Consider the following 25,341-nt stretch of genomic DNA (forward strand, 5'->3'; position numbering starts at 1 on the left):
AAATACATAATTCACAAATATTTTGAATTTTGAATTTTGGTAACGTTTCAGATAGATAAAGATTAAGTATATATAGATATATTCCCATATGATTATGGGAAAAGAGGGAAAATTCTTTGTCAGGAACATCTACCTGTTAATAATAAAGGAGAAAGTGGCAGGAGCCCTCGGAGGGAGTTGCTAATGACACGATTAGAGGAGTTATTGGTGTGGTAGAATGCAAAGAGGATCATGCAAAAGGCAGATTATACTCAATAAATATGAAAGTTGCTGAAGCCTTCTGGGAAACACAAGCAGCTTTTCTCCCTAGCAACTGTTTTTTTTTTTTTTGCAAGTGTAACATTATTGTCAGTGATTATCCATTTGCTTTATTTTCCTGGCAGAAAAGCCAGCATGCAAAATCCCATTTCTCCGCGTGTGTATTTGTGTTCTGCAAAGTGAAATGCAAAGTGCTCTGTCTTTCAAGTCGCTGGATGCCAAGAAAAGCAGCTTCTGCAAACAGCAGCGAGCAATTCCCGGGGTATGGCTGTCCTGGAGTCACCTCCGCATTCCCGCCGGGCTGGGATGCAGCGCAGGACATCCCTGCAGGGATGGATGGAGGAGGGTCCTGAGCGAGCCAAAGGGCTCCTTCCCAGCCTTGCATTTGGGGAAAAAAAAGCATTTGGGGTGAGCCCTGGGAGCCCTGGTGGGTAACGCTTGTCTCAAGCATCCTCTGCTGCCCTTCCCTCGGTGCTGGAGGTGCTGGCGACGCTCTGGGGCTGTCGCAGAGCCTGGTCCTGGGGCAGAGCTGCTCCCTCAGCCTGGCACCTGCCCCAGAGCCGGGCAGGGCAGCAGAGGATGGCACACGGTCAGGAGCAGCTCCTCAGAGGATGGAGCAGCTCCTCAGAGGGTGGCACACGGTCAGGAGCAGCTCCTCAGAGGGTGGCACAGGGTCAGGAGCAGCTCCTCAGAGGATGGCACAGGGTCAGGAGCAGCTCCTCAGGGGGTGGCACAGGGTCAGGAGCAGCTCCTCAGAGGATGGCACAGGGTCAGGAGCAGCTCCTCAGAGGATGGCACACAGTCAGGAGCAGCTCCTCAGAGGATGGCACAGGGTCAGGAGCAGCTCCTGCAGCTCCCCCAGAGCCAGGCAGGGCAGCAGAGGGTGGCACACGGTCAGGAGCAGCTCCTCAGAGGATGGCACAGGGTCAGGAGCAGCTCCTCAGGGGGTGGCACAGGTCAGGAGCAGCTCCTCAGAGGATGGCACAGGTCAGGAGCAGCTCCTCAGAGGGTGGCACAGGTCAGGAGCAGCTCCTCAGGGGGTGGCACAGTGTCAGGAGCAGCTCCTCAGAGGGTGGCACAGGGTCAGGAGCAGCTCCTCAGAGGATGGCACAGGGTCAGGAGCAGCTCCTGCAGCTCCCCCAGAGCCGGGCAGGGCAGCAGAGCGGTGCCATGGGGCCAGGAGCAGCTCCTGCAGCTCCTGCAGCTCCTGCAGCTCCTGCGGCTCCTGCGGCTCCCCCGGCACCCAGGGCCAGGCCGGCTCCCCTCTCACCTCCGGTGCCCCCAGAGCGGCTTTAAACCCCGCCTGCAGCCCTGGGCCGGGCTCAGCAGACGCTGGAGCCGTGCCCAGGTGAGAGGGGAGAGGTTGGCAGCTTCCATCTCACCCCGTGCCTGCTCCCGGGGGAAGCAGCTCCCGGGTTTCTGCTCCGTCCTGCGTTTGCAGCTCGGGCTGAGCTGTGACTTTCACTCCCGGACTGCTCTGACAGCATGGGGAGAGAGCAAAAAGTTCTTTCCAAGAGCCAATTCCACCTTTTCCCCCTCCAAGAGTTTCCCTTCATCCCTTCCCTGGCTCTGCAGGATGCCCTCTCTTGGGGCACAGACCCCACAGACGGGAGGGAACCGCAGCATCCTCCAACCACCACAGATTCTGTGTCTCTGTCACAAGGGCAAACCAACTCTTCTCTCCTCTTTTATTTATTTATGATTTTTTAGGAAAAGCTTTCCAACAGGAGAAACATCCAGTGCTGGATTTGAGAGAGTCAGACACTCCTTTATCTGTGTATTCTGCCTGCTCTGTGCAGTCTTTAGGGAGAAGCATAAATACTGAGTAATTTTATTAACTGTCTCTTCTAGGGTCTTGTTCAGGCCAAATTTTATAAAACAAACAAACAGCACTTTAAAAAAAAATCAAAATGTACAAAAGTATAAACAGAGGGATATTAAGTTTTCCAGTTAAAAGAATGATATAATTAAAATCCCAGCCACCACCTCCCAGATTTTGTGGTGCCAGGAATGAAAAAAGTATAAATGGAAACGACAGTGAGTTTTTCACTTCCACAGTTCAAGTGAAATGAATGTCTTGGTACAAGGGAAAAAAAAAAGAAAAAGAAAAAAAGTGATGATTGAAATTCTTTTTTATTGAGTGCAGGTGTTCATAATGGCGCAAGAGAAAATGTTTTTAGTTTTTGGGTTGTTGTTTTGCACTGAAGTTTCTGGACTGTTAAAACTGAGATCTGAAAACAATCCAATCTGCGATTAAATGGGAAAAACATACCTGTACTTAAAGAGGAACACTGGAAGCCGATAACAACTTTTTCAGCCCTAAAATCCACTCTGGGTACCCAGAGTTTTGTTTGTTGGGAGCGATGTCTTTAAAACAATTTGCTGCACTCTGAAAATATGTGTTACACTGTGTTTTATTACCCATGTTCAAGGTAGCTGATGATTTAAAAGACGGGTGTTGCCAGGGTTTCTTTGGTAACCTCCAAACAATCTCTCTTTATATTCTCCCAATTATATCTTCATCAAACAGCAGCAGAGGAACCCCTGAGATCTGATCCCGGGCTCATTTTAAGAGTGCGTGCACATCTCTCTGTGCTCAGGTATTTACAGCAACAGAGATCTCCAATCGCTCCTGGCACGGCACAGCCTTAAATTAAAAGCTGGTTAACACAATGACAAGAGAATAAAAAGATTATTGTCTCCCCTTAGCGCCACAACCAGCGGCTGAAACAGAAACCGAGCTGCGGATCCCTGACTCCCATTTGATGGAATGACTTTGGAATCGCAGCTCCCACATCCAAAGCTGGCTCTGTCCAAGCCGGCTGCAATTTGCATTTTTAAGTCCGAGGAAAGGCAATATCCAGCCGAATCTCCATTTCCATTGGAGCTGGGCTCAGTCAGCGCTCGAGCCTGCAGGAGCTGCAGCAGATGTGGCAAATTCCTCGCTGCAATTGCAGCAAAATTCCCCCAAAGGGGAGAGAAAGGGCCGGCCCCGAAATGCAGTCATTGGGAATTCTGCTTTCATCCCCCGGCGTTTGTTCTGCCGCGTTTGACAAGGCACGCATTTGAAAATAAATGGGTTAATCACCTGCATAATGGCTTCGGAGGCAACGCCAAGAGGATCTTCCTGGCGAGCTGGAATAAACATCTTCATCTGGGAGAGCCGAGCGGAGCACGCTGGCATCGGGAGCCAGAACTGCTCCTTCCTATTCTGCAAAAGCTGAAAATAAATTTTCCTTTTGGATTTTGCATTTTTTTTTTAACGGCATTAGTCAGTGCCCCTATATCCGTTCACTTCACTGTCTCTATTCTGCTGAAAAATCAGGGATTTTCATAAATTTATATTTATTTTTAATCAATTAAAAGATTTATTATTTATATTTATATATTTTTATATATTTTTAATTTTATATTTATTTTTTATCAATTGATACCTATTTTTCTCATTTTGTATTTTTCTCACTTTATATTTATTATAGTCATAGACATGGATTCAAATGCACAATTCAATAAGCGCTGCACTTCTTTAAAATTTTTTATTTTTAAAAAGTCGAACTTTCAATCACATTTCCAAACATATTTTTATTCAAAACTGGGACTAATATATATTAAAAAAGGAAAAAATATTTTAAGAAGAAAAATACATTAAAAAAGAAAAAAATTGAAAGTACCCACAAAACAACCAAACCCAACCCCTGATATTTTGATGCCGGGAAAAAAAAAAGGGGATTTTTAAAGCAAATATTTCATTTTTTGGATATTCCCCAATATCTCAGTGCAGCGTTTTCACAAAAATCTGTTGCACCTTGTGCTGACTGACAGGGCACAACTTCTGGAAACATCTTAATTGCAGCTCTGCAGGTTTGGTAGCTTATCACAACCATTTAAATAGTCACTGTAGGACAAATACAGAGTAATACGATCCCCAGCCTTACACCCTCAAACCATAAAGTAAACTTGTTTTTCCATGAAGCAATTAGAAGGCTACATTTAGACGCAGCCTTAAAATAAACAACAGAAGTGTATCTGAAAACGTGATTGGATGTTGTAACTTGTGGGCTCGGGGAATGGCAGTTTACAGTCACTGGAACAGCAGGGAAATATTGATCAAGATGTGCAGGGAGCACACAGGGGGGTTCAGGCTGGGTGGAGGAGGAATTTCCATTCCAACCCCGATTTTGCACAATGATTCCCCTTCTGTGCTTCGCAAAGAAAGGGGTAAATGTCAGGAAAACTCCCCAATATCTCCCACGCTTCTGGGATTTATTTGCTTCTTCCTAGACCATCTCGAAGTTTTATTTTATGTTAATTAATTCCTTAATTTAAAAAACCCTCCTGATGCCATATATATGTTCTAAAGCAAACAGCTCTAGATGGTTTTCTGTTTAATGCTGAGTTTTGCCTGATTTACACCAGGGTAAATTTGACAGCCACACAAAATCCCCACTCAAAACATCTCTGGGACCTGGGGTTTGTGGCTGGGTCATTCCTGCTTTGCCAAAAGTCCTGTCCCAGCTGCTGCTGGACAAGGGAACCCACCCCAGAGCCCTCTGAATCAAGGGAGAATGAGCCACTTGTATTTTCCAGGATGGGTTTGGGGTCCAGCCAGGTGTCCCCACTGCAGCTGTGTGGATCCCAGCCTGAGCACAGGAGCAGGAACAAACCCCTGCCATACTCAGAGCTGCTGCCCAGGCTCTGCAAAAACCCCAAAACCTCAACATTTCTGCCTCTCTCACATCTCCTGCTCTCGCTCCTTCCATCCCCTCATGTTCCTGTTCAAAGAAACAAACACAAAGGGGGGAAAATCTGCCTCAAAATTCAAAGATAAGCTTCAAACAGGCCAAGAATCTCAGCCCATTTATTATCCCTCTGCAGCCAGTGATGCAGCATTTCCACCCCCTGAAACCACTGTTTTTTTCTCTCTTATTTGTCTTTTTTTTCAGGAATTTTCAGATGCCAGTGTAACCACAGTTTTCCTGTCAGAACGGCTGCACTGAAACATCTTTCAGTGGATCCAGTGTGCTCTGTACTTTCTGCAGTTCAGAACACAGCCATAAAAAATTTGCTCAAGGCTGAATCTTGGCACATTAAGTGTCATCACAGAGGTAATTGCTTTTCTTTAAACACCTAGAAAAACAAAAACCCAACATTTGAAGTTGCCAAAAGGCTCTCATGTCCAAACACCTACACTTCCACAGAAGGGTTTCTTGGCTTTTCCTCCAGTTTTCTTTGCAGTATTTTTTTTTTCCTCTCAGCTGCTTTTGCAATTGAGTGTAAGCATCAGAAAACAAGCGAGATTATTAACCCACAAAAATGTGTCCAGTTAACAAAATGTTAGGAAACACAATGTCTAGGACGATGTGTCCTTATTACACCCTCTTCTAACACAACAGTCTCTGCACTATTACAGGAATGAGTAACACATGGCACTGGGGTTTGAATATGGCTCTTTTAATAATCCATTGTCAGCCCTGACAGCACAAATGCTCTAATTCAGTTTATTTCTTGGTACATCAAACTTTGCTGCTTTGCAGTAAATTCGGATTTATACATATTAAAAGGATTTTTGGGAGAAGAGTGTTGCCTCTCTCTCAGAAATCTGCAAAAATTGGGGTATGATTTGGTTCAGAAAACTGCTCTGGGTTCCTAAATCTGACAAAACTTTCTCTGGCACAAGCAGCTTATTCTGAGAGGTCTTAATATTTGATTTGGAAATGGTAAAACAACATTCATTCAAGGAGCTGCTTTGCCTATTTGGATCTTTACAAGCTGGAATCAGAGCTCTGTGAATGAATAAAACCCCCTGACAAACAAAATAGTAAATAAACACTAACCACACCACATATTTTCCTAGCCTGCATTCCCAGTGTGAATTCCACCATTTTTCACAGCCTTTTGGTTATGGTTTCAGCCTTTTCAATTCCTTAGCCCAGAACCCAGCCAGCCATTTCCCAAACTGTTGTTGTGGCGAGCTCTGAGCAGCTGAATGACTGCACTGTGCTCCCCAGCCTGCATGAATCCATCATGTTCTGCTTCACGTTGTGTGGCTGTCACTTTTCCAGGCTGTTTGGGGAGTGCTGGTGTGCAGCTGATCTCTCATTTCAGAGCATCCCAGGCTGGCCCTGCTGCTCCTGCCCAGGCTGCAGCTCTGCTTGTGCCATGACTCTGCAGTTGCTCAGAGGGTTTTGTCAGTATTTCATCCCATCCTACTGACAGATATATGGTCAGTTTTAATTAATTTTTCCTTTTGGTACGTAAGAGTTGCTGAGCTGAGTGATGTGATGGTAGGAAATAACTTTTACGTCTGAGTTGCAGTGTGAAATTTGGGTGCTTTGTGCAAAGAATGGGGCAGCTGTCAGCTCCTTCTGCTGAGGGATTCAGAACTCATTGCCCCAGGTCCTGGTGGCTCCCTCTTCCCCCTGATTTTTCCTAGGACCTCCTCCAAGTGTCAGAGATCCCTTCGGACCCCTCCTGATCCAGCCTGGGCCTCTCCAGCTTTGCTCTTGCCACACTCCCCGTGGCTGTTTGTCTTTTGCAGTGTTGGGGAGCCGGAGTGGTGGCTCAGGAATGAACACCACATCAAAAAGGTGCACATGAAACCAATACAGCTCTTTCCAAGAACGCTGCACGCTTGAATCCAGCCCCAAACAGTCATCCCAATTAACATGCATATCCCAGCATTTCCCATAACTAAGTCAGAACGTCTTGGGCTGTCAGCACTTCAGGAAATTTCATCACCTCACTGTCCACTTCTTTCTGCAACTCATTAAAAACCCCAACACATTAAATCTTGCTGCTCTGCAGCTCTGACATGAGAACAATCCCCGGGTTTGTCTTTCCTTTCCTCTGGGGGCTGCAGGGTTCCGCCTGCTCCTTGGCAGCCTTAAGGCAAGAAGATACTTTCTCCTCATCCCAAATTGGTGATTTGTTTTCTGTGGAGCAGCCTCATATAAAATAATCCAAAAAAAACCCCACCAAAAGCCTCTCTTCCCCCAAAGGAATAATCCCCATCCAATTACATTTGTTTACCATGACCTACATTGGATTTTGTGAAGAAATATCCACAGTTAATGCACCCATCTGGCCTGGTCCCAAGATTACCCCGGAGCCAAGTTATGCCTGTGGCACAGAGAAATCAATGTACAGATTTCTCTGCTGGGCATTTCCTGCACTGGGCAGAGGATGGGTGAGCTCTGCACAGGGCTCAGCACTGCAAGGAGAAACCTCTGAGGAGGGGTTTGGAGGGACAGGGACAAGGACAAACCCTGCTGCCTTAGAGGAGACAATCAGGGATCTCAGCTCTCAAGCAGATACATTGGTAGAAAGGAAATTTCCTTTTTAAATTTCCTTTTTGTGAACTCTCCCACAGGAAATATGGGTGAATTTTTAAGCCCCAACATTGTCCTTTGCTGTAAGAAAGTCCTGTGACCTCTCTGGGGCTGGGGTTGCTGTGTATGAAATGGGAGAGAATTTATTTTCTTCCTTTCCTCTTTGTCTCTGCTCTCCTGCCTGTTTATTTTAGCCATTATATGTTTGTACAGTACTTAGCACAATGAGATCCTGTTCTTGTCCAAGACCTCGGAGAACTCCATAACACAAAGGCTGTGCTAATGAGAGAGATAATAAACCTCACCGGGGAGAAAAAAAGGAAAAGAATTCTTGTCATTTTTGTAGGAATTCCAATAATGACCAGCTCCGAGCGACTAAACCCCAGGTGACTCATGGAGCAAGGAAAACACACAGCAAGTTTTTCACAGCTGGCCTTCAAACACGTCGTGTTTTGGGTTTTATTTTTAAACAGCAGCAGCCCCCTCGCCAGAGATCACGAGTGCTCTCTCTGCTTTTTGAGGTGGGGGGAAGAAAAAAGACACCTTCTTTAGCGAAATCTGACACTCGCAATTCTTGGCTTTCGGCTTTTCTTCTTCCCGGGGTTATCTGACATTCTGAGAGTGCTCCTGGGCTGGAAAAGGCAGGATCAGCGCTCCCAGCTCAGGACACAGCAGCTGGGTAGAACGGGAGGTTTCTTGCAGGGACGAGTCTCCCACCTCCTCCTGCGAGTTCTGGGATCGGGATCCCCCTGGGGCAGCGTTTCTCATCCTTTGTCGGGAGCAAGTTTTGACAACAGCAATGCTAATTGATTAAGCGTTCTAATCAGAGATTACGGCTGAAAGGGAGATAACATGTTTATTCCATTGTGTCTCTGGGAACATCAGCCTGGAAGGAGCTTTGCTCCCCTCTGGCCGTGCTTCAACCCAAATCAACCTGCTTCCCCTTCCCCTCCTTTATTTGTGCCGAATCTCTGGGGTCAGGTGTTTAAAAAGCTCATCCAGTACTCACAAAACATCTTTCATCAGGATTCAGGTGGGGGGAAGGCTCTTTCGAAAACGATTTTGCAACTTTTATGTTCCTTCTTCTTGGGTAGTTTTTCTACCTAGAGCCAGCTGGCACTCAGGGTCTGGAAGCATAAACACTCTCACTGCAGAAAATATCTCAGGTTGAACTATGGCTTAAAATTGGTGCTGAAAGGGGCTATGTCTGGAACGAGCCTTTTCACAATTATTTCACTTAGATATGGACAGATTGGCAGAATGCAAAAGTAGAATGAAAAAAAAAAATCATCCGGTGCTGAGGCAGAACAGAATATTCTTAAACAAGGTATGGAAGCTAATTTGTCATTTTTTTTGCCTCTAAAACGTTTCCAAGAAGTATAAAAATCAGGTGTGTTAAAGGCTTCCAGTAACGTTTAGAGCACTAATAAGTGTTTCTGCAGATGGGATTAAGTGGTGCAATGGGTGAGTGAGTGGATGAGTGCCCAGGCTCTGGGAACCCTTGGAATCTCAACTTGTCACTGGAACCAATCCCCTGAGGCCTTGGGGATGTCCCATCTATGGCTTGTATATCAAGAGAATTCTATTTTCCAATGGGAACATCTAAAATCTTGATTTTTGTTCCTCTTCACTTTTAGGGACCACGTGTTTTGCTTGATAGCTTTCACATTCTGTGGAAAAATTATTGCAGAAATTTCCCAAATCATGTTTGTTGAGAGGTGACTTGGAGAATCAAGGAGTTGATTCCTGCATCACCTGCAATAAAAATAAAGAAAAAACGCCCCAAAGCCCAAAAAACAAACCAAACCAAAACTCCTAACCATGATGTATTTTTTAATGCATAAAAAACTGACCATTAGGATTTTTGGGTTTTGTTCATGCTTTGAAGGATAATGCCAAGTTCATCTCTCACACACAGAGAAGGATGCTACTGCTGGAAGTGCAGCTCCAGACAGAACTGCTTTCCTCCCTAACTCTGAATAATTTACCTTTTTAGCTTCTCAGTGAAATACTTGAGTGAAGTGGAACTTCTGCAGGATTTCATGAGTATAATGAGATGCTCAGCAGTGGCTGAGAATGAGATTGGGGTTTTTAGATAGCACCAGTCATAAAACGCTGTCATTTTTATAATGGAGCCCAGCTATCAGCTCTCCCTCCTCTTAAAAAAGGGCCAAGATTAGGTGATTAGAGCAAATCTTGTAGTCCAAGTATGTTAGGAGGAAAACTCTTCAGGAATGTAGGAAGGCAGGAGATAACAGAAACATAAAAATACTCTGGTGAATAGGAAGGGTAATACCCAGGGCCAGATTTTGATCTTTATTAGACTCACGTAAATCTGGAGCAGCTCCACAGACCTCAGCCCCGTTGCTTTGACCTTGCAGAGATTCCAGATCCGTGGCATAAATCAGCAGAGATAGCTTTGTGTCTTTGGGAGAGGTGGGTTATAAATACAGGCAGATATTTATGCAAACACATGTGGCATGAAAACATCCCCATGGTTGTTTTTGTATGAACTTGTCCAACGTTGTGGGGTGCAACCACCAGCTCTGCTGCCTCTGCACTGAGCTCTTCCCCCTCTGACCTCAGAGTTTGTACCATATTACTACTACCTTACTACTGCCTTGCCATTTGAGTAGGAGCAAAGAGATTTTGGCCAGATATTTTTATTTTTGATTTTCCTGTAGCTGTGTTAGGAGAGAATGGCTGCAAAGCATTGAGCAAAGCATCAGATGGATAAACTCCGTGTGAAACCAAGATGCTGCTGTAATTCTTACTGATAAATTATTTTATCTTTTCTTTCCCCTTCTCCTTTTGTTTTCCTTCCTTTTTTCTTCTTTCCCCCCCCTTGCCTTCTTTTTCTTCTTTTTATTTCCTGCCATGTGGGCACAAAGCCCTCGGGCCTGATGTTTGCACCCTGTGCTCCCAAGTGTTGGCTCTGGTGACAATTCACAGTAGATTTTCAGTTTTAACTGTTGCCCATCCAGTGTTCTGAGCATGCAGCTCCATAAGGAATTCCAGGAATAAAGGTTTTCCCTCCTGGCTGCAGGGGTTCCCTCTTTCCCTGCAGGAATTTCAGGTGGCACAGGGCAGGGGCACCCCAGTGGCTGCTGAACACCTGGGACTCAAAGGTGAGTGATGAAAAAACAATTTGAAAAGAGACATTGGAAACGTGACTATGATGGATTTAAAAGAAATTTTGTTGGTCCAGGTTTGGGATATTGGCATTCCTGAAAGCTCTGCTGAGTCTCCAACTGCTGCTGCCTGTAAGGAACCATGGAATCATGGAATGGTTTGGGTTGGGAGGGATTTTAAAGCTCATCCAGTTCCACCCCTGCCATGGAACCATGAACCTTCCACTATCCCAGATGGCTCCAAGCCCTGTCCAACCTGGCCTGGAACAATTTTAGGGAGGTCTCTGCTTTGGTAACACAGGAAGCAGAAATTCAAACAAGGCAGAGGGATTGGGCAATGCTGGGGGAAGCCAGCTGGGAATTTTGAGGGAGAAACTGCTTCACCCTCATGTGGTATCTCTTGTCTAAAAGCTTCAGCAAATCACACCAGTTAAAAATAAATTACATAGGGATGAGTGAAGCCTTTGACTCATCCCTGATCTGAAGTTCCCACAGAAAATCCATGAGTATTCTCTCTTCCTGAGGCTGGGAGAATATGGACACACAGCTCAGGTGCTCTGTATTATTAGTAAAAAGCAGTAATAATGAGAATAGAGACAAAAAGGAAGCAATGGGGGCTTTTTTGTCTGTGGCAAAGGCAAATTGTGTGGAGGCAGCACAGGTCTGGTTGCAGCCTATAGGCAAATCCTGGTAGGGCTTCTCTGTCTTCCTCTGAGCTCATTTTTGCATCTTTTTTTTTTTTTTTTTTTTTTTCCCCCCAGACAAGGGAAATCTTGCATTTTATTTTCTTTTTTAACCAATTGTGATTAATGCCCTTCTCAGTCCCCTCCCACCCCCTTTGAATTTTTCATCTTAATGACACACAGCTCAAATCTTCCTTTTCCTGGGGGAAATAAGCCTGTTCTGGGAAGGCACCTCCACACCATTTGTGCAGAGCATTTCCTAGGGTGAGCTAAGGGCAAAATCCCCACAACATTATTGCACCAGGTTTGTCATCTCACATTTCATAAATCCTTGAAAATAAGCTCCTGAAAAGCAGGGATAAAGTGACATTTGGGAATGGAGTGAAATCCCAACCTAAACGTGAACCCCAGCCATGGAGGGGAGTTGGGTTTCCAGCTCCTCCGTGTGTTTGGAATGGCTTAGGCTGGGCTGGAGCTGTTTGCTTAGCCCTGTTATGAACACAAGGCTTGAACTCCTGCCCCCCTCCCTCATAAATAAACTGATGGCCAGGCTAAAGTCAGATGCCCATCTTTCCTTGAAGTGACATCCACGGCTCACATCCGAAAAAATCTCTGGGGTGAGGAGGGTTACGAAACATAAATCTCAGAAAAGAGTTTATTAATTCTGTGCTAGGAGCTCATGCCTAGGAAAGTCAGCAGGATGGATTAGGCTGCCTGTGTGTACAGTAAGGAGGGGTTTTTTCCCTTCCTCCCCTCCCACCCCTTTTTAATTAGAAGCAGATTTAGAAAGTGGGACTTTCCTGAATAATCATCCCCAGTAAAGCTTTAATCTCGGTCACCTCCGTGAGAAAAGAATAGGAAATGGGTGTGCAGCAAGCAGGGAGAGACAAAGGAAGGGACTGGCAGGGCAAGGACACTGAATTCCCCTTTTAAAAACTGCCATCATTTTGCACACGTGGATGTTCTGTTACCTTGCACAGTTTTAAAGTTTTTCTCTGAAATAATTTCCACTGTAAAGTCCCAGGAAGCAGAGCATGGAGACGGAGCCTTGGGTATGGAGATGGCTGAAACCCTTTTCTGTAAAAATCATCCATGTGTGGCTTTGTTTTTATTTGTTTCCCAGGATATGAGCACTTTTTGAGGCACACAATTGGTTCTATCTCAACATTTATACTCAATATAAGGATATTTTTTAAAAAAATGAGTTTACAGGGAAAAGAAGAACAAGCAGCTCAGCGCTGGTCTGGGCCCAGAGCAGCAGTTCTGGATGCTGCTGCTGGTGTGGGGGAAATCCAGGCTGGGTAACATCCCTGCATGGGGGAGAATTCTCTGCAAAGCACTTGGAGATCGAACAGCAAAACCAAAATTACAGAAAAGCTTGGTAGCACCATCCCTGAATGTGTCTGGCGTGTGCAAAGGGATGCCTGGGTGCCTTGTTTGTTTTTCCCACCCTCAGCAGAGCTCCAGCAAGAGATCTGTGCCCTAACTCTGCCTCTGAATTGCAGCTCCTGTGCTGCACCCTGATTAAAGCTGAGTTTGCTGCAAGTCCTGACCTGCATCCCGAAGCCGAGGGGTTTTCAGGAGTTGTGCTCCATCCCAAAGCACAGCCTGTGGAAGCCTGGCCTGCTGGGCCCTGCTGCTCCAGAAACAAACCTGGGAAAGCTCAGAAAGTCCAAGCACGGCTTTTCAAATGGCTGGAGCAGCAGAATAAAGGACGTATTTGTCACAGTAACTTCTGCTCTTTTTTTCTTTTTCGTGTATTCTGTCCATTTAGCTTTAGCACTTGGGCAGAGCTGGAGTTCAGCCCTTGAAGGGGAGACATTTCCCTTGGCAGATGTTGATAAAGCTGATGTTTGTGGGATGGACTTCAGCCTTTCATGCCATCTCTTCTTCCCCTGGCATCAGCTGAATTTGCTGCTTCACTGCAAAGCATTTCCTATATATTTCCTATACATTTCTTGTATATTTTATATATTTCCTATGTATTTCCTACGTATTTCCTATATATTTCCTATCTAGTTATGTGGATAACTTGCTTCTCATCCTGCATGGAACCCCCAAGCTCCCCTGACTGATGAGCACCACTTTTTTTTGCAGACTCAAGGCCACGTTTTGCTTCCCTTTCACATTTCAATAATTGAATTATTAAGCACAACATTTCTCAGAAATAAACTGATGATGAGGTGCCGCTTCAAGCTCCCAATGTGGAAGTTCAGACCCATTGACAGGGACAGGAGAAGCCCAGTGGGACTCACATTAGCACCAGAACTGGCACTGAAACAAAGCTGGTTTTGGACCCCACTTCAATCATTTCCACTTGGAACCCCCCCAAAGCCAATAAAGCAAATACATTAATATGATTAACGTGAACCAATCCAAGCAAATGGTTTGTGTATCCACCTTGGCACAGCTTTTGACAAGTGTAGGAGGCAAATCAGAATAAATTTACTTTAGTGAACCAGTGTGAAGTGTGCAATTTTCTTAGAACTGGGTTTGCATCTGACTAAAGAGGGGAAAATGCACAAAATAATAGTAAACTGGGAGAAGGTTGTGGTGGTAAGGAGGGGAAAAGGTAATTTTTACTCACTTTATCCACAAGAAATGCTCTCCATTTATTCACTTAGCACCGTTTGACCTTATAAGTGCCTCGTAAAACAAATCCATAAAGAGACAAAAATTGCTTGCATGAAATTAAATTACTTATCATTAGTAGCCACTGATTCTTCCAGATTAGGACTAAACTGTGATTTCTTACCTCAAAACTGCTTTTCATCTCCAGACATCAAAGTCTGCAGTACTTTTGAATAAGTGCTGGTGGGGCTTTTGAAAAGGGGAGGCAGACACGGCACAGGAAAGAGGAGCTGCTCGTTTCTCTCAGGGTTATCTTCTAAGATACACAAAGAGCCACCACTTGAACTCATCTGACTCGACTCCAGCCCTGCACTTCATTCCTTACAACTGTTTTCCTCCTTTCCAAGTAGAGGGGAGACTGGGAAGAGGAAAAATTAACTTATTTCCTACTCACCCCCCTTATTTTTCCTCATGTCTCCCTCCTTCCCCACTTTTATGGGGCAAAGCCCCCCAATATGTAGGGTGACTCTGGCTGCTCAATTTGCTTCTTTTCTCATTTATTTCAGTTTTCGCCTGAAAAGCCAACACTATTTGCCATCTGAGAAGTCCCAGAAATTTTCTAGACAAAACTGTTTGTCTGAGATTTCACAGTTAACTTTGGAAGGTCTGAAGTGGATAAGATTCTCAACTCGCAGAAATTTGACTCCACTATTTGTAATACCAATTTTTTTGAAGTTTCTCAGCCTGTAAGTAGCTTTGAAATGAATAAGGGCTTGCACTGCAGCTCTGTAAGGTGTCTTTTATTCAATTAGAGTAGGTACCATGTTAACATTCTTCAGTGTTGTCATAATTCCTCGGTTTTTTTTTTCTTTTTTTTTTTTTTTCCCAGTGACAATTAACTTGTCAACTGTGAAGAAGCTTCAAATTTGTCCATAAATCATTTTGCTGCAGGCTAAAATTTGACAGGCTGTAGGTGAACACTTTTTCTCTGGTAAAAAAAAAAAAAATAAGACCAATATATTACAATTATTTTTTTCCCTTTAGAACAGAGCCTCTGATGTCTCCAGTTTATGACTACAGCAAATTTTCTCCAAATTACAGTGCACTGTGTTCTTACATTGTCAAGGTAAGTGATCACCACGAGGCTCAGAACTGCAGCCAGACCTGTGCTGGGACCATCTGAAATTTAGCAAGGGGATCATTTTCAACCCAGATTTCTGCTTGTGCTGAGCTGTGTCTCCTTCTCGCCTTGGGATTTCAGGATGATGAGCAGATCCTGAACCCCTCCCCACAGAGGTGAGCTCTGTCCTTGCTGGATCCACCCTGACAATTCCAGGCTGGATTTCGAGGACGCCTCGCTGTGCCAGCGCTGCTGATTCGCTGTTGAGGCTGGAAATTTTTGACAAGTGACTCATCCCTGTTCCAGCAACGTGTCCCATTTGATCCTGCAGTCCTAGAGGGTTTTTAGCAAGCAATTAGGAGGTGGATGTGAAAATAATTTGTACGTTTGTCTGTTTGTTGTTTGTCTCCAGCTCTTCTGTAATCAGCTGCCTCCCTCCCTTCTGCTGGAGCAGTGGGGCTGGGACCCCTCTGGGCTGGAGCTGGGGATCTCTGAGCTGGGATCTCTGTTCTGGTGCACAAAATGTGCCCTGGGAAGATGGGAGAGGGTTTGCTCTGAGCTGTCGTGCTGCTACTTGTCCTCTCCCCCAACGAGAAGGCTTCTCCAGCAGCAATTACAGCATGGCTGCAAACAGGCTGGAAAGAGACATGATGTAAAAATTCAATTACTTCAAGCATTTCTGGCCTAACACTTGGCTTTATATAAACTCAGAGACAATCCTATAAGGCACTCAGGGCAGATTATAGGTTTGGGCAAAGCTAGAAAATTGCTGCCATTATATTGTTATTATTAACACCTTGTAATTAGCCCTAAGGAATCCTGAAGTTCTCTCTCCTGATTTGCCTTTAATGAAGGAAAATTGCTACCTTTGCAAGTTGGATGGCGCCCGCTCTGATTAGCCTTAAGTATATAGGACTATTATTTTGAAAATGTTTGTTGTCATGTGAATATTAGTGTTGCATGGAAAGGGGGGAGGAGAGGGGAGACCTTTTGTTTTTTTGGCTCTGGGGAGCCCCATGGTCACTTTAGGGATGGTTGTGCCCTCCAAAACGAAGGCTGGAAGCCTTGTCAGGGTATCAGGAGCACAGGGAATGAATTCAGGAGGCTCCTGTGGCAAGGGCTGCCAGCTGCCCTACCTGCTGATTGCATGGGCTGATGGAGTAATTGTTGCATGGAGATAGTTTTATGATTGCTTTGAGAGGCTGAATGAGATCATGCATGAGTTAGCACACTAAGTGCAATAAAAATGATTTTATTTGCATGTCCCAGAGCCTTTCCTGATTCCTTTACTGCTTTCACAGGCAACGTCTTCCCAGTGAAATCAAGCCAACATTAATAAAACATCCCTTCCATGCATCTCCACTCCTCTCCTCCCACATACTCTATGCTTTCATTACCATCTCTGGGAAAAAACTAACATTAAAGAAAATTCATCTGATCTTATCTGTAATTAATTTGTATTTTGATAATATAGAAGAAGAATTTTTGCATGTAATGACTTACCTGTTCATTATTTCTCTCCTTTGAACTCCTGTGACCGCTTAATAACTCATGCCAAAGCAGAACTGATTATGACATTTTCCCCACCCACCATCCAGGAAGGTTGAAGGTGTTGCCTCTCATACTTAGACAAATTGCTCCAAATAATGACTTTGTGCAAAATTAGTCATACATAATTGAGAAATTCTATAGATGAATAGGAAAGTAACTCGAGATGAAGTTATCATTTTAATGTTTTTTAAGTTAACGTGGGATTCACCGCGCTGGTTCAGGCCAGCAGTCCACCCAGAAGATCCTTTTGTGGGAATGGCACCACAGCCCCCTCCTGCTGGGGGCAAGGACAGCTCCTTGTGGCACCAGGGAGGGTGCAGGAAGGCCTGGGGGATCCCCTGGCTGGCACCAAGGACCTTGGTGCAACAGCAGGAGCACCCAAATAAAGGATTCTCCCCTGCCTGGTCTTGGCTCTCAGGTGCTGTCCCTGCTGTGCCTGTGACAGTCTGGCTGTCCCAGCCTGGTGGCACTGAGGGACCCCACAGCCAGCGGTCATTTCTCACATAATTTGTGTTCATGTAAAAAGGTAATTTCTCACATAGTTTGTGTTCATGTAAAATGGCACAAAGTGCCCACCCAACACATTGAGACACTCTCAGCACCAATCAAAATTCATTATTTGGCTTAAAAATAATCCCCAAGCTCCCTGTATACATATAAATGATGGTTTTAAACTGCCTTTTGCCATATTATTATTTTCTTTTATATTTTATGAGTTCCTGTCCTTCTTTCTCATCCCTGGGAGAAATTCAGCCTCCTTTGTGCAACTGTCAGATCCAATCAGCAGGTCTGTTATGAAAGATAGATCACATTTCGTGATAAAAGTATCATGGGCAGCACCAGAGAAATCAAATCTGAGAGAAATAAGAATCAGCTCCCAATCCTCCCATAAGAAGTGCAAACAAAACCTACAATATTCCATCAAAGGGAAGACAGAACTTCCTCTTTCCCCAGGGAAATCCCACATTGCACCATGAAAGCTCTGCCTTCCCAACTGCCCAGGCCTGCACAGCAAGACAAGTGCTCAGTGATCATCAAATTATCCAGTGCCTCTCTTGAAGAGCTGCAGGAGAAAGGAGGAAAATGAAATCAAAGTCCCAGCAATGTAAATGGGATTATTTATAGCTTTTCTCTGCTAAAGGAGGAGAACTGTAAAGTCTGGGAGGAGGTTTGGGTTCCTCACACAGGGGTGAAGCTCAGGGTCTGGGGTTTCTGCTGCAGCCCTTGTAAAGCCCTGGGTCAGTGGAACAGGTCAACATCTGGAGGTGTTCAGGTTTCAGGAGTCTGGTTCTGGCTCTCCCCTTCACCTTCCATGCTGGATTATCAGAATGTGGCCTGGAGTTTGCCACACTTCAAACCCAAACACGCTCGCTCCTTTTCATTACATTTATGACTCACTCCGTGCCTCGACTTCATTCATCAAAGGCCAATATATTAAACAAAGCAGTTCTTTTAGCCTAATTTACATCTATTTTGTGTGATCAGGGTTGCTGCTCTCTGCTCTCCCTTGCTCAGATTACTGAGCATTGCCTGTCCCACAGCATGACCCATCTTTGGTGCATTGAGGCAGGAAAACTGGGAAAGGGCAACACATTCAAGAAAAAAATCATGTTTAAAATTGAAAAAGTTGAGTGTTCAACATGCTTCAAAGCTGCCAAGAATGGTTTGTGGGATATTAGCCCCAGCCCTACTGAGAATGGAAAGCATCAGAGAGATTTTATTGAACTATCTGTGTTTATTGCAGTGTAACATTTAAAAGGTGCCTGCTTGCTGCCCGCAGTGCCTTTGGTTTTATTTAATTAGAAGGAGATAATGAAGATCAAACTATCATCTCCCCACCTGCCAATCTCTAATCCCAGCAGGGCTGCCCTCAGCAGTTTTTTAAACAAATGCTTCACCATCAGGTATTACCCTCACACCTCCTCAGGGTGATTTAACAGGTTGCACACAGAGAATGGAACCAAAGCGCACCATAAATCAAACCAGGACAAAACACAGGACACATGAGCTTTTAATTCTTTGCCTCCATAGGATACTTTTTAACATGGGATGAGGGAAGCCATGAGCAAGGCCAAGTCTGTGGTTAAAACCTTTAATAAACAACCCGGGCCTTCTAATGGTATTCAGATTTCTGGCTGGCCTTTATCAGCAATGGCCTGCAACGCCCACATGCAGGTGGAGGGAAGAGAAGGGAATGGTGCAGGGCATTTGAGGAGAAAATCCCTCAAATCTTCTTCACTGAAGCACTTTCTCACCATATTTCCCCACTTTATTCCCCCTGTGGCTGCCAGGAGGGAATGGATTGATCCTGCTGAGGGGGTGGATGGCCAGGCCCGGAGAGGAATCAGATTCATTGCTCTGCTGCTCAGTCAGACATGTTCTTTGAGAAAACCAGCGCCTCTGGTGCAATTTGTTGTACAAGTTCTGCTTCCCTGAGCAGAAATTTTTCCCTTTCCACAATCTGAGCTGAGCAGAAATTCTCCTTTTCCACAGTTTGAGCTGACTGAGGGAGAGGTGGTGCTGTGGTGAAGCAACAGCTTCCAGGGGTGTCAGTGCTGCTGTTCCAGAGGGGATCCAGAGCTCTTTAAAACCTCTTGGAACTCCTGCTGGGGAGCCTGAAATCATCCCTGGGATTTGTAAAAAGCTCCTTCTTCCCCACAGCTCCCTGATGTGCAGCAATTTGGATGCCTGGAATTAACAGAGTCCAGTCATGAATGCTTGTCCCACCTGCCTACAAAGCTCCAGAGGATTTTAGGCCTCAGTTTTCACCATCAGCACGGGCAAAGATGGATTTAATATTCTGTTAGAAAGGCAGAAAGGTCCTGTCTTCTGCACAGCAGCACTGAATCACCTGCTGAAATAAATTCCATGACATCAATGGCATCAGTCACACATCTCTCTCCCTGTAGAATCAAAGGATCATCTGCAAATCTGTCACAAGGAGAGCTCTGCAGGCTGGCATCCTCTCAGTGCACAGGCAGTCAGGACATCTCAGGTGATTTTCCTGCCATTCAGGCACCAACTCCATCTGCAGGAGCCACATCAGGGGGTGAAGGAATGAAATCTGGGTGCTGCTCTTCTGTGGGGCAGGACAGGGAGAGGACAGCAGAGAAGGCCACACAATTATGTAAATTCTTCTTCCTCTGTGGCTGGGGAAAGTACATGAGGACCAAACTGATGCAATTGTGTTAATATTTGGCCCCTTGTCTTCTCTGAGATGCAGCCCTGCAGTGAATTATTTCTTTGGGATCGTTTCTGGGACTTGAAAGAAGCATGGCGTGGATGGCAACTGTTCTTCAGTGTTGGCAGCTATAAAATTTGATTGAAATGATCAAAGCCAAGCCAATAAAAGGCCAGCAAAGACTAACTGGCTGCTTTTAGAGAAAGCTCTAAGACATTTTGTAAATTTAAAAAGGCCGCCTGTAGAACACAAAGGGCCTCTGTGTTCGTTTTCTCTCCCACTTGCTGCTGCAATTTGCTCGTTTCCAGTCCCAGGGACAGCCATGCAGCCCCAGTGACAGAACAGTGGTTTCTGTGTGGTGGTTTCAGTGACACAAAGGCAGCTCTGGGTGCTCAGTGTGAGCCCTCAGTGATGAGAGCTCCCTCAGCCCCTTCCAGCTCCGTGACTCAGCTGCACAGATCAAGAAGGAGTGGGAAATAAAAACCCGACCAAAAAAAAAATCCCACAAAAGGCTTCTGTAAAAATTTACAACAATTATTTTGCAATGATTAGAAGCTCCTGAGGGTGCTCTAATTGTCACCCCATGGTGCAGGGTATGGAGGGGGGTGACCTTTATTCGAGGTGCTGTGATCTCTGCAAGCATGGGGGGGAATCTTTGGACAAAGGAACTGCTCAGACCTCTGAGGCTTCTCCCTTTCTAACTGACAATGACCTCATCTATTTACACCAGGTGAGGAGACACTTTGTGTGCTCTAAGTACAGGTGCTGCTCAGTTCTTTGGCATCACCTTTTTACAGCCTCTGAGTCCTTTAATCCTGGCTGGGCTCAGTCCCTGCCCCTCCTGCTGCAGGGCAGGTTCCCTCCATCCATCCTGCATGGAAAACATCTCTTTGGAGGGACTCCCTTCATTTCCCTCAGCAGCTGGAGGATGGCCACGGTGTCCTGATGAGTATCTGTGCTCCAAGGTTCCCCCCAATGACAGCTATTAAGGACTGAGCTTTGTACTTCCTCAGAGCACAGCAGTCATTAAAAGCACTCCTAATGAGCTGCATCCCAAATTAGACCGTGCTCCTAATTGGAGATTTGGAGAAATATGGCCAAAGTACCTTGTTAAATAATTAGCTTTGAATGCTGTATTCTGTAGAGTGGAAGTTCTTCCAGCCGTCCCCATCACCATCACTCCAGACTCCAAGGCATCCATGATGTTTTTGATGCCATCTGAAAAAGCCCAAACTAAGCAGAAAGAGAGAAAGGGCCAAGGTTTTTCTTTATGTAGACAGGAAGGCCATGCAGAGCATCAGAACTAAGGAAAGGAATCCTGCTGAGCAAATTATTTGTGGCTATTTATTGGGAAAAGTTTTCTTTTCTTATTTGCTTGTTGTCTTTTTTCCCTCTAAATTATCCAGGATCTTTTTTTTTCACTACTTTTAAAAACAAATTTGTGCATTGTTTGGTGATTAGAAACACATGCTCCCAGCAAATGTCATCCTGGATCAATCAGAAGCCCAGCAGACCCAGGGGGTGGGATTTCAGAAGTGCCTATGTGAGCTAAAACACAAATCCCAGAGAATTTCCACTGTACAAAACTCACTCCAAACCCTTATTAGTCACAAGTTCACATAAACCCTGAAGAATGTTAGGTTTATAGCTCTGTGAAAAGTTTTATTTATTTTCTTTAACCTTGATTATTATACCTGGCTATTTTTGTTCCTGACACAAATATCTGATAGCTTTTGGAATCCTCCAAAGCTTTTGGCCTCAGGAAGACCTTGTGGCAATGAGTTCCCTTGGGCTAAAGGTGCGTTTGCTTTATGGATCCCGGTGGGATTTCACTTCTGGGGCCAGATGAATGTGATGGACAAGAGGATGTCAAGGGAATGGGTGCAGCTGGGCAGTCTGGACTCAGCCAGGGACAGAAAAAGAGGATTAAAGAGATGAATGGCACGAGGTCAATGTTTAAATTCCCTCTGGAGGCATCTTTGTCTCCTTCTTGGCTATAAAGGGAAGCCAGGAGCAGCTGGGCTCCTGATTTAAGAGTCTAAATTTAGGTGAGAGAATTCAAGTCAAGAATTCTCTTCTACCTTCAGAGCCCCTGAAGTGTCAGGACAGTGTTCTCTGCCTTCAGGTAGAGGAATGAATAAACAAGAAGCAGCTCTACAAAGCTTTGCAAGCCTGGTGGGGTTCCTCAAAAAACAAACCAAGGTTCCCTCCCTGGCTCCTGCTGTCCCCCCAGAGGTTCTCCAGGAAAAGCCTCTTCCCCTCAGCTTTTGCCACCATTCTGCCATAGCCCAGTGTTCACTTTAGAGATTTTATTCCTCTTAAAATAACCACAAACTGCGACTTTCCCTTGCTGAGATGAAAGCTGAACCTGACTGGCACGGGGATTAGGAGCAGAGGTTAAACCCATGTCAGACTGAAGATAAAGATGCAAAAGGAACAAATGACTTGACCAAACTTCCTTCTTTCAAGTGTTCCTCAGCAGCAGCAATTAAGCTGAACTGTTCATTTAGCATGAGCTGAGGAGCTCCTGCAGTTCAAATGAGATGTAAAGAAGAGGTTTTCCCCTGCTGGCAACTAAAAACCAGGAAAATGATTATTCTTTTTCTGACCATTTTTAACTGTGCTTTGCCTTGCACCAGGCTCTTTTTTTGTTTTGTTTTGGCATTGGGAGTCCTTGTGATTTAAGCAACTGGCCTCAAGGTAAAAAAACTAATTTATAAAAGAGAGAAAGAAAACTTTTGAATATACAAACCCTCTTTCATTCCTCATCTTCCCTAATGTTCCTCAACCAAATAATTATACATTTTATATTTGAAGTTTCCCCCCTAACCCGATGGCCAAAAAGGAAAAACAAAACCAAAATACTTGCCTAAGAAAATAAGAGATGTAAAACAATTTAGGCTGAAAACAGAAAGAAATAGAATGTCTGACTTGGGAAACAATGGATCAAAGATAAGTAAATAACAGAACTCCCCTAAGCTCCAGCAGCAGCGAAAATAACCTTGAAAACAAATGAAACTGGAATATGCAAGGTGAAAGTTTCCTCTAGGGTTGGGGAGGGTTGAGTTTTGGCTCCAGTTGGCAGGAGAAGAACCTTGCCTAGTGAGGTGTTTTTTGAGGTCAAGGCTCTCAGATTTGGTGTTTGGAGAAAGAAGATCCAGTAAAGGGAAGGATGGGAGACCTCAAGGAATATGGCAATTTTTCCTATGTTTGAAGTCTCTGACTGCTGGCAGGATGCTTTTATGTCGAGCTGACACTGAAAACATGTTGAGATTTGACCATCATTAGCCCTAAAAAAGGATCCCTTTGGCTGTGTGTTAAAGCTTTGATACGGTATCTGATTGGAAAAGAGAGGGGATTTCTCCTGAGCTGCCTTTCCTCAGCCCTGCACCCCAGAAAGCTCAGGGCAAGGATGGAATTGTCCCCCTGGGTTCATCCCTGCCTCATCCCAGCTCAGACTGGGGGCTCCCACTCCTCTTCCAGGGCAGAGAGGGGCAGCTGCTCCAGGTTGTTGTGTTTGGCTTCGTGTGAGTCAGAGCCACAGCCAAGGGCTAATTTTCTTCACAAGAAAGAACCTTTTACTTTGAGGAGCCACCCCCAGCCCTGCCATCCTGACCAAACACAATCTCAGCTCTGTAAACGACTTAATGAGGCTTGAAAGCATCCCTGCCCTCTACTGATGTGAATTCCCCTCATCTTTTTCATCTCTCTCCTGTTTTTGCATGCTGTAAAATCCACATTTTCCAAACAATGGAGAGTTCTGCTCCTCCTCCTACTTTCCTTCCCACTGGTTCTGTGGAGTGATTCTGTCTCGATCCATCCATGATTCCATCCATGATTCCATCCATGATTCCATCCATCCATCCATCCATCCATGAATGATTCCATTCCTCCATCCATCCATCCATCCCTCATCCATCCATCCATGATTCCATCCATCATCCATGAATCCATGAATCCATGAATCCATGAATCTATCCATGATTCCATCTGTCCATCCATCCATCCTCCATCCTCCATCCATCCATCATCCATCCATCCATCCATCCATCCATCCATCCATCCATCCATCCATCCATCATCCATCCATCCTCCATCCATCCATCCATCATCCATCCATCCATCCATCCATCCATCCATCCATCCATCCATCCATCCATCCATCATCATCCATCCATCCATCCATCCATCCATCCATCCATCCATCCATCCATCCATCATCCATCCATCATCCATCCATCCATCCATCCATCCATCCATCCATCCATCCATCATCCATCCATCCATCCATCCATCCATCCATCCATCCATCCATCATCCATCCATCCATCCATCCATCCATCCATCCATCCATCCATCCATCCATCCATCATCCATCCATCATCCATCCATCCATCCATCCATCCATCCATCCATCCATCCATCCATCCATCCATCCTCCATCCATCATCCATCCATCATCCATCCATCCATCCATCCATCCATCCATCCATCCATCCATCCATCCATCATCCACCCATTAAAAATTTCAGTGGGCTTTGTGCCCAACTGGGAGACTTTTACTCCTGGAAAGGAGCAGTGACAGCAGCTGGGCCTTTGTTGCTGGATTTTCCAGCCTGGCTCTGCCCATCTTCCCCTTTTCTTCCCCAGCTGAAGAACTGACAAGGAAAGAAATTCCTTCATCCCTCGTCTAAGCTGTGCACTTTGGAGACGGCACCATAAAGGGATTTTTAGACTGTTTTATTTAAGTCTGATCACTGAGGAAGCACAATCCCTTCCCCACACCCCTGCCCACCCCAGGGTGATGCATCCTGTAGGAAGGAAGATGTGGCATTCACCAGATAATGTATCTGCCTGGGAAATCAAAAAACTGCACTGACAGGAAAAAAAAAAAAAAGAGAGAGATGTAAACCTTATTACAGGGAGAGGGGAAAAGAGAGAATATTTGCAACAGGAGTTTTGTTTCCAGAGACTTGACTGGCTGAGAAAACAACTCCACCAAGTGCTGTTTACTGTACAAAATGATTTGTAGCTGCCATGGAGGGCAAAACAAGCCTTGTTTACCACCATTTATCAGCATTTATGACTTCTAGCAAATTCAGCACTTAAAAAACAAGTCTGGAAAATGAACTTCATGGCACACCTGCCTTGGATAAAGCCCTGCCTGGCTATAAATAGACACAGTCCCAATGGAATGGATGAGTTTAGGCTCTTCTTGATTCACACAGAGACAGGAGCTGGTCCAGCATGTTTGACCAAGCAGCTGGAACCAGCCCTGGCAAAACAAACCTGCTCCAAAGCAAACGTATTCCAGGATTCCCCATTCCACCTACTTTCTCCTCTCCTATGTCACTGCCATGTCCCCTTTGCTTTCCTTTTTTTTTTTTTTTCCCCACATAGGAAAGAGAGTAATTACATATTTCATCACTCTTCATCCAGATTTGTGACCCTCAGCAAAAGATAAATTCTTCCTCCAGTGTGTTTTTAAGTTATTTGACCTACACAGGTTAGACAGAGG

Source organism: Molothrus ater, chromosome 15 (genome assembly GCF_012460135.2).
Source record: "Molothrus ater isolate BHLD 08-10-18 breed brown headed cowbird chromosome 15, BPBGC_Mater_1.1, whole genome shotgun sequence".
Taxonomy (NCBI): domain Eukaryota; kingdom Metazoa; phylum Chordata; class Aves; order Passeriformes; family Icteridae; genus Molothrus; species Molothrus ater.